Source organism: Anomaloglossus baeobatrachus, chromosome 6 (genome assembly GCF_048569485.1).
Source record: "Anomaloglossus baeobatrachus isolate aAnoBae1 chromosome 6, aAnoBae1.hap1, whole genome shotgun sequence".
Classification (NCBI taxonomy): domain Eukaryota; kingdom Metazoa; phylum Chordata; class Amphibia; order Anura; family Aromobatidae; genus Anomaloglossus; species Anomaloglossus baeobatrachus.
Window position 1 is genome coordinate 56,350,905 of NC_134358.1, and position 10,852 is coordinate 56,361,756.

Consider the following 10,852-nt stretch of genomic DNA (forward strand, 5'->3'; position numbering starts at 1 on the left):
AGTGTACTGTAAAACGGCAAAAAATTCCAAATGATGAAAAATTGTAAAATAAGTGCGATAGCGTCTCAATCACACGTTTTTACCGCTAACCATTTTTGCGCATATGATATGTTTGGCTCGCCTATTATTTCATTTAGCACAAAAGTTGTGATGACATAAAAATGTCATTTTGGCGTTTGAAATGTTTTTGCCGCTATGCCGTATCGTGATCAGATTAATTTTTATTTTTTTTTGCTTGATAGAGCGGCCATTCCTGAACGATACCAAATGTGTGTATATTTCAAATTTATATTTTTTAATTTTAGATTTGGCGTATTAACATCGCCAACATCGCCATTTAAAGGATTAATCGGCACAAACAGATAACGATTTTGCTTGTGCCTGGCAGTCACACATCTCAGCTGTGAAAATCAGCTGAGATGTGCGCTGAACTCGGCATGCTGCCGCCGGCGGACCGCAGGCATTAACATTATGACATTTATGATGTAATATTACTGCCTGCCTGTGGTCGTTAAGGGGTTAAGGGGGTCTCATGTGTATACAACCATATACAGTACCTTTTGTGGCACACTTACAAATGTAATTAAACGTATTTTTCCTTAAATTTTACTATGTATAGTAATAATAGCGATATTTTTTTGTTACTATTCTAATTTTTTGCATTTCATTGTCATTTCCTAGATTACACAACATGAGCGATGAGGAGTGTAATCTTGTGGTGGCTGCTTTGCTGCTTGAGGCAGCTCAGCTAGAAAATAAGGCAGAGAGGAGGCGTTCCAAAAAAAAACGGCGCATGTGGACAAGAGAGTGGCTGCAGAAGCGGTCTCAATTCACGCACATGCAACTGGTTAGAGAGCTTCAGGAGAAGAATCCTCACGATTTCAGGAACTATCTCCGGATGTCGGAGGAATCCTTCAAATTTTTGCTGGAAACAATAACACCAGTCATTAAACGGAAGGATACAGCAATGCGTGCTGCTGTCCTGGTAGATGAAAGACTGGCCGTCACGCTCCGTTTCCTCGCCACCGGTCGCTCGCTGCAGGATTTACACTTTTCTTCAGCCATTTCACGGCCCCTGCTCAGCGTATTAATTCCTGAGACATGTGATGCAATTTACAACTGTCTGCGCAGCTACATTCAATTTCCCAACACGGAGGAGGAATGGAGAAAGATTGCCTCAGATTTTGATCACCTCTGGCAGTTTCCTAATTGTGGAGGGGCGTTGGACGGGAAACATGTCCGTATAACTCAACCACCTAACAGCGGATCATACTTTTTTAACTATAAGGGCTATTTCAGTGTCGTCCTGATGGCTTTGGTGAACGCCAATTACGAGTTTATATTTGTAGATGTCGGCATGAATGGCCGAGTTTCCGATGGGGGTGTTTTTGAGCAAACACGTTTTGGCGATGGTTTGAACAACTGTGACCTGCACTTGCCTCCCAACTCACAGACTACTGGCGAATTTAATTTTGTTTTTGTTGGGGATGAAGCCTTCCCACTTCATTCAAATCTTCTAAAACCGTATCCTCAAAAAAATCTTACAGAGCAAAGGCGCATTTTTAACTACCGATTGTCACGGGCACGGCGGGTAGTGGAAAATGCTTTCGGGATAATGGCCAATCGGTTCAGAATTTTTCACACACCCATTAACATGAAACTAGACTCAATAGACTCTGTTATTTTGGCATGTTGCGTGCTGCATAATTTCCTTCGTCGTCGAGATACTGATAGCTACTGTCCGTCTGGCTTCGTGGACACTGTGGACCTAACCAGTGGGGAAGTGCTGCTCGGGAATTGGCGCTCAGACGGTCCTGCGATTGCAGGACTTGAGCCTTGTGCACACGGCAGAAACCCCGATGATGCTAAGACTTGCCGAGAGAAATACTGTGACTATTTTAACGGCCCTGGTGCTGTTAGTTGGCAGCATCAGATCATATAGTGGCCTTCTGATGTAATTTATATTGTGAGTGTATGTTGTTTCTGAAATAAAGTATAATACCGAGGAGATTTAAAAATTTTTGTTTATTCTTTTACTAGTACGACTATGCACACAGCATTCACTCCTGCACAGGCGCTTAATAGATAGACACGGTTACACATACATATTGATATACATTACTAGTTACCGGCCCCGTGTCAGCAGCCTCGGGCAGTTCCATTCGTTTCCCCCTCCAGGGCTGGTGGTCTCTTTCCTTTTCCTCTGCACTGCCGTTTATAAACAGCATGCAGAAATTAGTGAATAGTGCCCCCCAGCGTCTGAAAATCTCGTTGGTTTCAGGGGGTAGCTGAGATAAGGGATATCATGATTCAGGCCGTATTCCTGTCCGCGCTCACATGATCACCGGTATGCACCGTAGCACGATGATCACGATACAGAAAATGACAGCGCTGTTATAAAAATATTTATCTCCCATCTGGCATGAACGTGTCAGATGGGAGATAAATGTCCTCCCCGGTCCACTATGGTCACTGATTTCTGTTGCATGTGCCATGACACATTCCACCGAAAACTATTCCCCAGCCCATGCGCTTGAGGTAAAAAGGTACATAGTTTATCAGGAGAGCTATAATACTTTTCCAAATGGAGGGATTTGATTTTCTAGTTGCCCTGTTGAACGACTTTCAAACATGAGAGTCCGTAAAATGGCTCATTTTACGATCGATTGTGGGCACTCTGCTGAGTCACGGTTTGGTTGAGGCAGCAGTGACCTCATTAGTGATCTCGCTGTGTATGACACTGAGCAGCGTTCTGGCCCCTGTTGTGAGATCGCTGCTCGTTGCACACACTGCTGTTTCATTTTTTAATCTTTGCACTCCCGCTGTGTGTGACAGCGAGAGAGCAAAGATCGGAATGTGCAGGATGCACGGAGCCGGCGTCTGACAGCCTGCTGTAACCAATGTAAATATCTGGTAACCAGGGAATCCCCTTCCTTGGTTACAAAATATTTACTTTTGTTACCACCATCCGCCGCTCTCACTGCCAGCGCCTGCTCCCTGCACACAGCCAGACTACACATCGGGTAAAATTATAACCTGATGTGTACTCAGGCAACGAGTGCAAGGGAGCCAGCGCTAAGCATTGTGTGCTGGTAACCAACGCAAATATCGTGTAACAAGAGCTTGGTTACCCAATGTTTACGTTGGTTACCAGTTTCCACGGCTTCCAGACCACGGCTCCGTGCAAGCGCAGCATTGCTTCCACATCGCTGCTGGCTGGTGGGCTGGTCACTGGGTCGCTGGTGAGATCTGCCTGATTGACAGCTTACCAGCGACCATGCAGCGATGCAGCAGCGATCCTGATCGGGTCAGATCGCTGGTAGGATCACTGCTGCGTCGCTAAGTGAAGGTACCCTTGTGCTTTGTAGCACTCCTGCAGTGTGTCCCCCCCAGCAGTATTTCTATGTACCACAGTTATGCATGAGGCTACAGTGTGTGGAAAACTGAAAGGTGGACCCCTAACCATGGTGGGCTCCAGACTCCCCAGACCGACCCTGCTGACACCCATTATATCTATGCATGTGTATAGATGGACACAGCCCAATACAAAACCAAGTAGGCCTGCTTCTAACTATCTCAAGAATTAAGCAGAACGTGCGTCAATTGATAAACCAAACACATTTTATTACAAACCAAAACAAAAATAAAACTCTCTCTATATATATATATATATAAGTATAAGAAATTAAATAATTAACAAAACAAAACTGAAATTAACTTTTTCCAAAAAATTATGGAAAATGAAAAGTACACCGACAAGAAGCATCAGGTTTCATAGTGGTTGTTTGTGGAATTTAGATGGGCTAGAAAGGACTGGGGCATAAAAGAGCACTCTGGAGTGGGGTGCACAAGAATGTTTCCTGGAGGCCCCATCCTCCGCACAGGTGTGCTGTGCAATGTATCTGGCATTTGTGGCCATAAGGGTTGTGGACCTGGTCCACGGTCTAGCCTGGTTGGTGGGGTCAGCGAAGTTGTCTCTTCCAGGTTACCGGCTGCGGCTCGACTTAGCGTTTCCAGTATGAGTCTTTCCGCACGACTTCTTTGACTGGCGTCCAACTTTTGCAGTCGATCTGCTGTCATCTTTGCAAAGAAGTCCATACTGGTATTGGACTGTCTTTCTAAAAAACGGCTTGCCAAAGAAATTAATTGTTCGGATGATGATGGTGTGGCAGCCTTTCTTCGGATATTTCGCTGCCGCTGTGGTTGTTGTTCAGTGGAGGGCGAATTTTCTTCGACATTTGCCTCCCCTCTACTTTCCGCCACACCCGGAATGTCGCCACTAGATAGTGTCTCAACTTGGGAACAGTCCTGCTGGACAAAATAACAGAAAATTTAAGTTTCAGATAAACCCATCGATTTTCACAAACTAGAACTCACAACCGCATCACGAAAATGATACCCCATTAGCGATATACAGTTGGCATGCAATGGTAAAAAGGAGTGTGGTGGCACAAGTAGTACGAGATATTACATGACATTAAATAGTATGAGAACAGAGTGCGGCTAAACTTGAAAATTGTACAAGGCTGTATATTTACAATTAATCACAATTATACAATACGAAATAAATTAATGACCTGCATCCAAAGCTTACATGCTTTTCATCGAGAAGAACAGAAGGTACTTACATCTTCATCTATCGCATCTGTCAGTGCCTCTGTGTTGGTGGGCCCAAACGAACATACAGATGCCCGTGGTAACTCCTGGTTGCGGGTGAAGTCCATTAAGTTGAAGTACCACAGGGAGGGCACATAAATGTCATCTGTACCACATCCTGACCTTTTGGACCTCTCAATCTTGTTTAGTTCCTTCTTAAATACAGTGCGGAGGCCCTGAATTTTTTTGCGCACCATCGTCTCATCCACCTTCTCAGATGGGTCATGCTGCTGAAATAGGGCAATTAATTTTGCGTATGCCTCCCTTTTCTTGGTCCGGTTGCAATAGTCCGGCGATTTAACTAGCCAAAGGCAGGGAAAGGAGCGATACAGCTCAATCAGTTCTCGTATGAATTCTTGGCTATTGTAAGACATCTGTAATTTATATAAAAAAAAATTAAAAAAAACATGTCAATAAAAGTACACAACTAATGATGCAAGTATGTTCACAAATACAGGCCACGAGTACAGGTGATTCCACATGTATTTGAAGCAAGCCCAAAATGGAGATTTGCACACGACAATAAAACACCCTACCCCACCCTGTAAATTTGCTGTCCATGCAAATAAACAATGTACACTGCTTCAAAGTGTATGAAATCCTGGCCACAATGTTACATATAAAGAATGGACACAAATTAGAATTGAGCTATGATTACAAGTAAATGATAGCTACAAATATATCAAATCTAATATTATAAAAATGAAAAACAGATTCTAGATATTAAAGGAAAGCTACAAAGATAATTAGAGAACTCAATAAATACCTACCTTCCAAAATTGTTGGTGTGTAGAGCCACAAATTACGGGACACAATAGCGACTTGAAAGAGAACGCTGCTGAACTAAAGGCACCTAGAAAACAGAATGGAAGCCCTACTGCGTTGCCTTTATTTATTGACATGCTATAGCCCAATCACAGAAAGACTTGTTGAGCAGTTGCTATCCAATCAGAGAAGGACAACGCACTAGTGGCCAACAATTAAATCACCTAAATAAACAAACCGTCACACAACAACAGTTTGGAGACTGCTATATTTATAAATGTAAAGATATTGATCGCTACAGTTATGAGACACTTTATTTATTGCGGAAGCAAATCATTTATAGAACGCAGCAGCGTCTCCTGCGGGCACCAGTATTTAACATTGTAGGGGTTTTGAGGAGAGACAAAGGGGTTTCAGCGACGCAGTATCGTCGCCAACGCGATCGCAAGTCTATTATAGCGACGCTAAAATACAATTGGCTGATAGGTCTCTGGCGGGCGGGTTCAATATTTTTACTGTGGCCTAGGCCAAAAATATGGCGTCCAAACATGCTGAGGTGCGGTTTCTTATTGCCCAAGTTGACAGCTTTGCAATTACAGGTTTGCTTTCAAAGAAGGCAACAAGGTCGCACTTCCGTCCTTTTTTCATGAGCACATACTGCTTTTTGGATCGTACTAGAGACCTCCAGGCTTGTGTGCAGATTTGCGGATCTTATTAACGCTCTCTTCAATCCTGATCTGTGGTCACGACTGCGTCTTTGCTTTTCTGATCTTACTACAGATCTCCATGCTTTCATCTTCCATCTGTATACATGGACCCACCCATCCCCGTGCTCATACGTACTGGAGAGTGTGTTGTTGGTGAGACCACCCGTGTGTTGCAGTGACTGATGGTGAGACGGTTAGGGAGGTGTAGTTCCTGTTGTATGGCATAAATTGCAGTGGAAGGTGACGTGCAGAGTTGGACCTGCGCTAAATGGTGTCCTCACAGTTCTCAAGAATTACACACACAGTCCCGTCTAGCAAACAGGGGTCCCTTCCTCTTGCACTCAGTGTTTGTGTCTTCACTGGGACAAATACGCTTGGAACATGCAAGTCCACTCCCATTACGTATGTAGTGAGCTGCGGCATGCCCAATCAGAGCCTCCGGATCTCTGTGGGTTTTGACGGCAACCACTTTAAGGTGTACCGCAACCCAATCGCCGTCGCCTATGAGCCTGCTTGACGGAGCCTACCATATCTTATTTGCAAAAAACACCAGAAAATATTGTACTTTTGTGTTGTTTTTTGGTGTGTTTGTACTGCTGCAGTTTTGCACGCGCACACACAAACATACTTTAACCGGTACATACATACATACATACACACAACCACATACATCCATACTCTACATCCACCAATGCTACCGATTCATGTCCAACTCATGGTGGGAATCTTGTCTTCTTCGAGTAGGACATGGATTGGCAGCATCAGTGTTTCGCTCCTGGTGAGTATGGATCTACATGCAAAACTTCAAACAGATCAATTCCTCCAAGCATAATGCAGTGCTGCTGCAACTCTTCATGGAGAACGCATAAATGAGGAATGAATAAACTTTTATTTTAACTGTTCTCGTGGCTACGGCCACAAACACAAAGACAATCACGCATTTTTTAAAAAAAAAAACCAAAAACATTATTTTGAACAAAGGAAAAAAAAATTAACGGCTGCTGCCCTGTTGTTGGGACGCCACATATTTGGCGATCAGCACTCCGTGCTGCCTCACCGCTAAGGCCAGTGTGCGCTGTGCCGCTGCCAGGGTGCGCTGCGTTGCCATAATCCTCCGGTGAGAGGCCTGAAGGTCTTCCAATGTTGGTATTTCTGTGGAAGGAATGGTACCACTTATAAAGGCTAATTATATGTAGACATATAAATTAGAGGTACATGTTTGTTGTTAAAACTTACGGTTCGGTTGTTCCTCCTCGTCCGGTAAGGATGGGCTGATGTTCCACCCGAAACTTCTAGCATCAGCATCAATGTCTAGGGAGAGACAAAACACTTCATAGTACATGATAGGTGGAGAGGCTGCTTTATACATGGAGGCCTGAAGAGGCTGCTTTATACATGTAGGACTGGAGAGGCTGGCTGCAATATTATACATGGAGGACTATGGAGGTGTATTCTAATATATGATTGGTTATGTGGGACCCTTTATACTATATGGAAGGCTATGTGGGGGCCATTATTGTATTTTGAGAACTAAATACAAGGGGGTACAAAGATACAACCAGGGTATGGGAATGTTTTGTGGTGAGGGAGAAAGGTTCGTTCTCTCAGCACCCAGCTTTCCCATGCTCTGCTATACATCTTCTCTCAGCACTCAGCTTTCCCATGCTCTGCTATACATCTTCTCTCAGCACCCAGCTTTCCCATGCTCTGCTATACATCTTCTCTCAGCACCCAGCTTTCCCATGCTCTGCTATACATCTTCTCTCAGCACCCAGCTTCCCCATGCTCTGCTATACATCTTCTCTCAGCACCCAGCTTCCCCATGCTCTGATATGGGAAAGCTGTGTGATGATGGAAAGATATATAGCAGAGCATGGGGAAGCAGTGTGCCGAGGACAAGATGGATATCTCAACATAGGAAATTTGGTTGCTGATAGAGGGATTTCAGTTCATGGGAAATCTGGGTGCTGTGGGTAAGATAGCTCTATCCAGTCAAAGTTATATGCCCCTAGTTTTATCTTCAAAAATTACCAGGCAAGCCTGCTCCCATGACATTGAGTGAGGAGGGAGAGACTGCAGGTGGCTCCTGCTGGTGCTCCGCCTCTGGTGGTGGCTCCAGCTGTGGCTCCGGGTCTGGTGGAGGCTCCAGCTGTGGCTCCGGGTCTGGTGGAGGCTCCAGCTGTGGCTCCGGGTCTGGTAGAGGCTCCAGCTGTGGCTCCACGTCTGGAGGTGGGTCCTGCTGGGGCTGCTGGTCTGTAGGTGGCTCCTGCTGTGGCTGCGGGTCTGGAAAAAATTATACCTTATAATATTTTCACGTGGGGGTAACTCACAAGAAGTACTCTTGTGGTACAACTCATGTGCTGTGTGTCATGTGGGCGGAATTACTCATGTGGTACTACTCATGTAAAATACCCGCCATATACTGTGCAACCAATGTTAACACTAGTGCTGAGCGGACCCGGACTGTAAACGTCTGTATCCGCAAGTTTTTTGCGCTATCCCTGGGGCCAGACCCTATTGACTTATATGGGCAACGTATTCCGGAGCGGATCGGACTCTTTTAGTAAATCTGTCAGTAATATCCCCAGGGCCGGACCCCATTGACTTATGGGCACCGGATTACGGAGCGGATTTGACTTTTTTTTTTAAATCGGTCAGTGATTCGCCGACCCCGTATTATTGGCTGTTCGATCAACTATAGTTAACACCACTCACCGGGTTGGGGCTGGCTCTGAGAACGGATGCTGGCAATGCGGTTGCTTGATCTGTACCGCAGATCTGCCAGCTTCTTCCTTATTTGCGTTGTTGAACGCTGCACCCCGAATTTTTTAAAAAGGCCCCGACTAATCCTGCTCAGAACTGCCTTCTTGTGGAGGACAGGATGGTCATGGTGTCCAGCACAGTGATAATCTTTCCTGTCCATGGTTCTAATGAGATAGGTCACTTCTGCCTCTCCCCATGCTGTAGATCGGCTTCTGGACGCCATATTTTTGCAGGTCACACCAACAACACTAAACCCAAACAACAACACTGGGAAAACCCGCCCTAAATCAGCGTCGTCCAATAGAATTATAACGTCGACGCAAGGGACTTGCGTGACGCAGTTGCGTTCTCTACGGGATCCCTGAAAATCAGTGACTCTGTGCAGTTGAATATTAAGTGACCGCCCAGTCACAACGCACCTACAACCACCAATAGGACTGGGGGGGGCGCGGAAACGGTGCACGATTCAAGATTAGAATCGTGCTATGTGACATGGTCCCTGCGACCGCTGAGATCGCTGTGAAGGTCGCCGTATCCTTGCTGCGTCGCTGTTGAGATCTGCTTGTTTGACAGCTCAACAGCGACCATGTAGCGATGGAGCAGCGATCCTGACCGGGTCAGATCGCTGGTGGGATCGCTGCTGCGTCGCTATGTGTGAAGGGACCCTAAGACTATGTGTGTGCTCCTAATAAAAATAAGACACGATATATCAAGGCAGTAATTGGCTCAGCTTATCTCCTATGTAGTACTGGCATTAACATACATATATGCTATTGGCTAAATGTTAGCATTCTTTGCACCCAGCTCTAGAGGCCCCGTCACACCCAGCGATATCGCTAGTGATATCCCTAGCGAGCGTACCCGCCCCCGTTGTTTGTGCGTCACGGGCAAATCGCTGCCCATGGCGCACAATATCGTTCAGAGCCATCACACGGACTTAACTGCCTAGCGACGTCGCTGTGGCCGGCGAACCGCCTCCTTTCTAAAGCCTCCCAATAAAAGCAGAGGGGCGGAAATAAGCTGCCATAACATCCCACCCACCTCCTTCCTTCCTCATTGCCGGCGGCCACAGGTAAGCTGTTGTTCGTCGTTCCCGTGTCACACGTAGCGATGTGTGCTGCCACGGGAACGACAAACAACCTGCGTCCTCAACAATCAACGATTTTTTGAAAATAAAAGACGTGTCAATCATGGACGATTTGGTGAGTATTTTCTATCGTTAACAGTCGCTTGTTGGTCTCACATGCAACGACATCGCTAACGATACCGGATGTGCGTCACGGAATCTGTGACCCCGGCGATATATCGATATACAGTCATATGAAAAAGTTTGGGCACCCCTATTAATGTTAACCTTTTTTCTTTATAACAATTTGGGTTTTTGAAACAGCTATTTCAGTTTCATATGTCTAATAAATGATGGACTTAGTAATATTTCTGGATTGAAATGAGGTTTATGTTACTAACAGAAAATGTGCAATCCGCATTTAAACAAAATTTGACCAGTGCAAAAGTATGGGCACCTCAACATAAAAGTGACATTAATATTTTGTAGATCCTCCTTTTGCAAAAATAACAGCCTCTAGTCGCTTCCTGTAGCTTTTAATGAGTTCCTGGATCCTGGATGAAGGTATATTTGACCATTCCTGTTTAAAAAACAATTCCAGTTCAGTTAAGTTTGATGGTCGCCGAGCATGGACAGCACGCTTCAAATCATCCCACAGATTTTCAATGATATTCAGGTCTGGGGACTGGGATGGCCATTTCAGGACATTGTAAATGTTCCTCTGCATCAATGCCTGAGTAGATTTGGAGCGGTGTTTTGGATCATTGTCTTGCTGAAATATCCATCCCCATCCTTCAACTTCGTCACTGATTCTTGCACATTATTGTCAAGAATCTGCTGATACTGAGTTGAATCCATGCTGCGATCCTCAACTTTAACAAGATTCTCGGTGCCG

General features: G+C 45.2%; 1 long non-coding RNA gene across 1 annotated transcript; it reads right to left on the reverse strand.

Moving 5' to 3' along the window:
* Nucleotides 1-7,070: 7,070 nt before the first annotated feature.
* LOC142244031 (uncharacterized) lies at nt 7,071-8,668 on the reverse strand. Its single transcript, XR_012724428.1, has 3 exons — nt 8,160-8,668; nt 7,365-7,439; nt 7,071-7,280 (listed from the first exon to the last, which is right to left on the reverse strand). It is a non-coding gene; the product is annotated as an uncharacterized LOC142244031 (long non-coding RNA).
* Nucleotides 8,669-10,852: the final 2,184 nt, after the last annotated feature.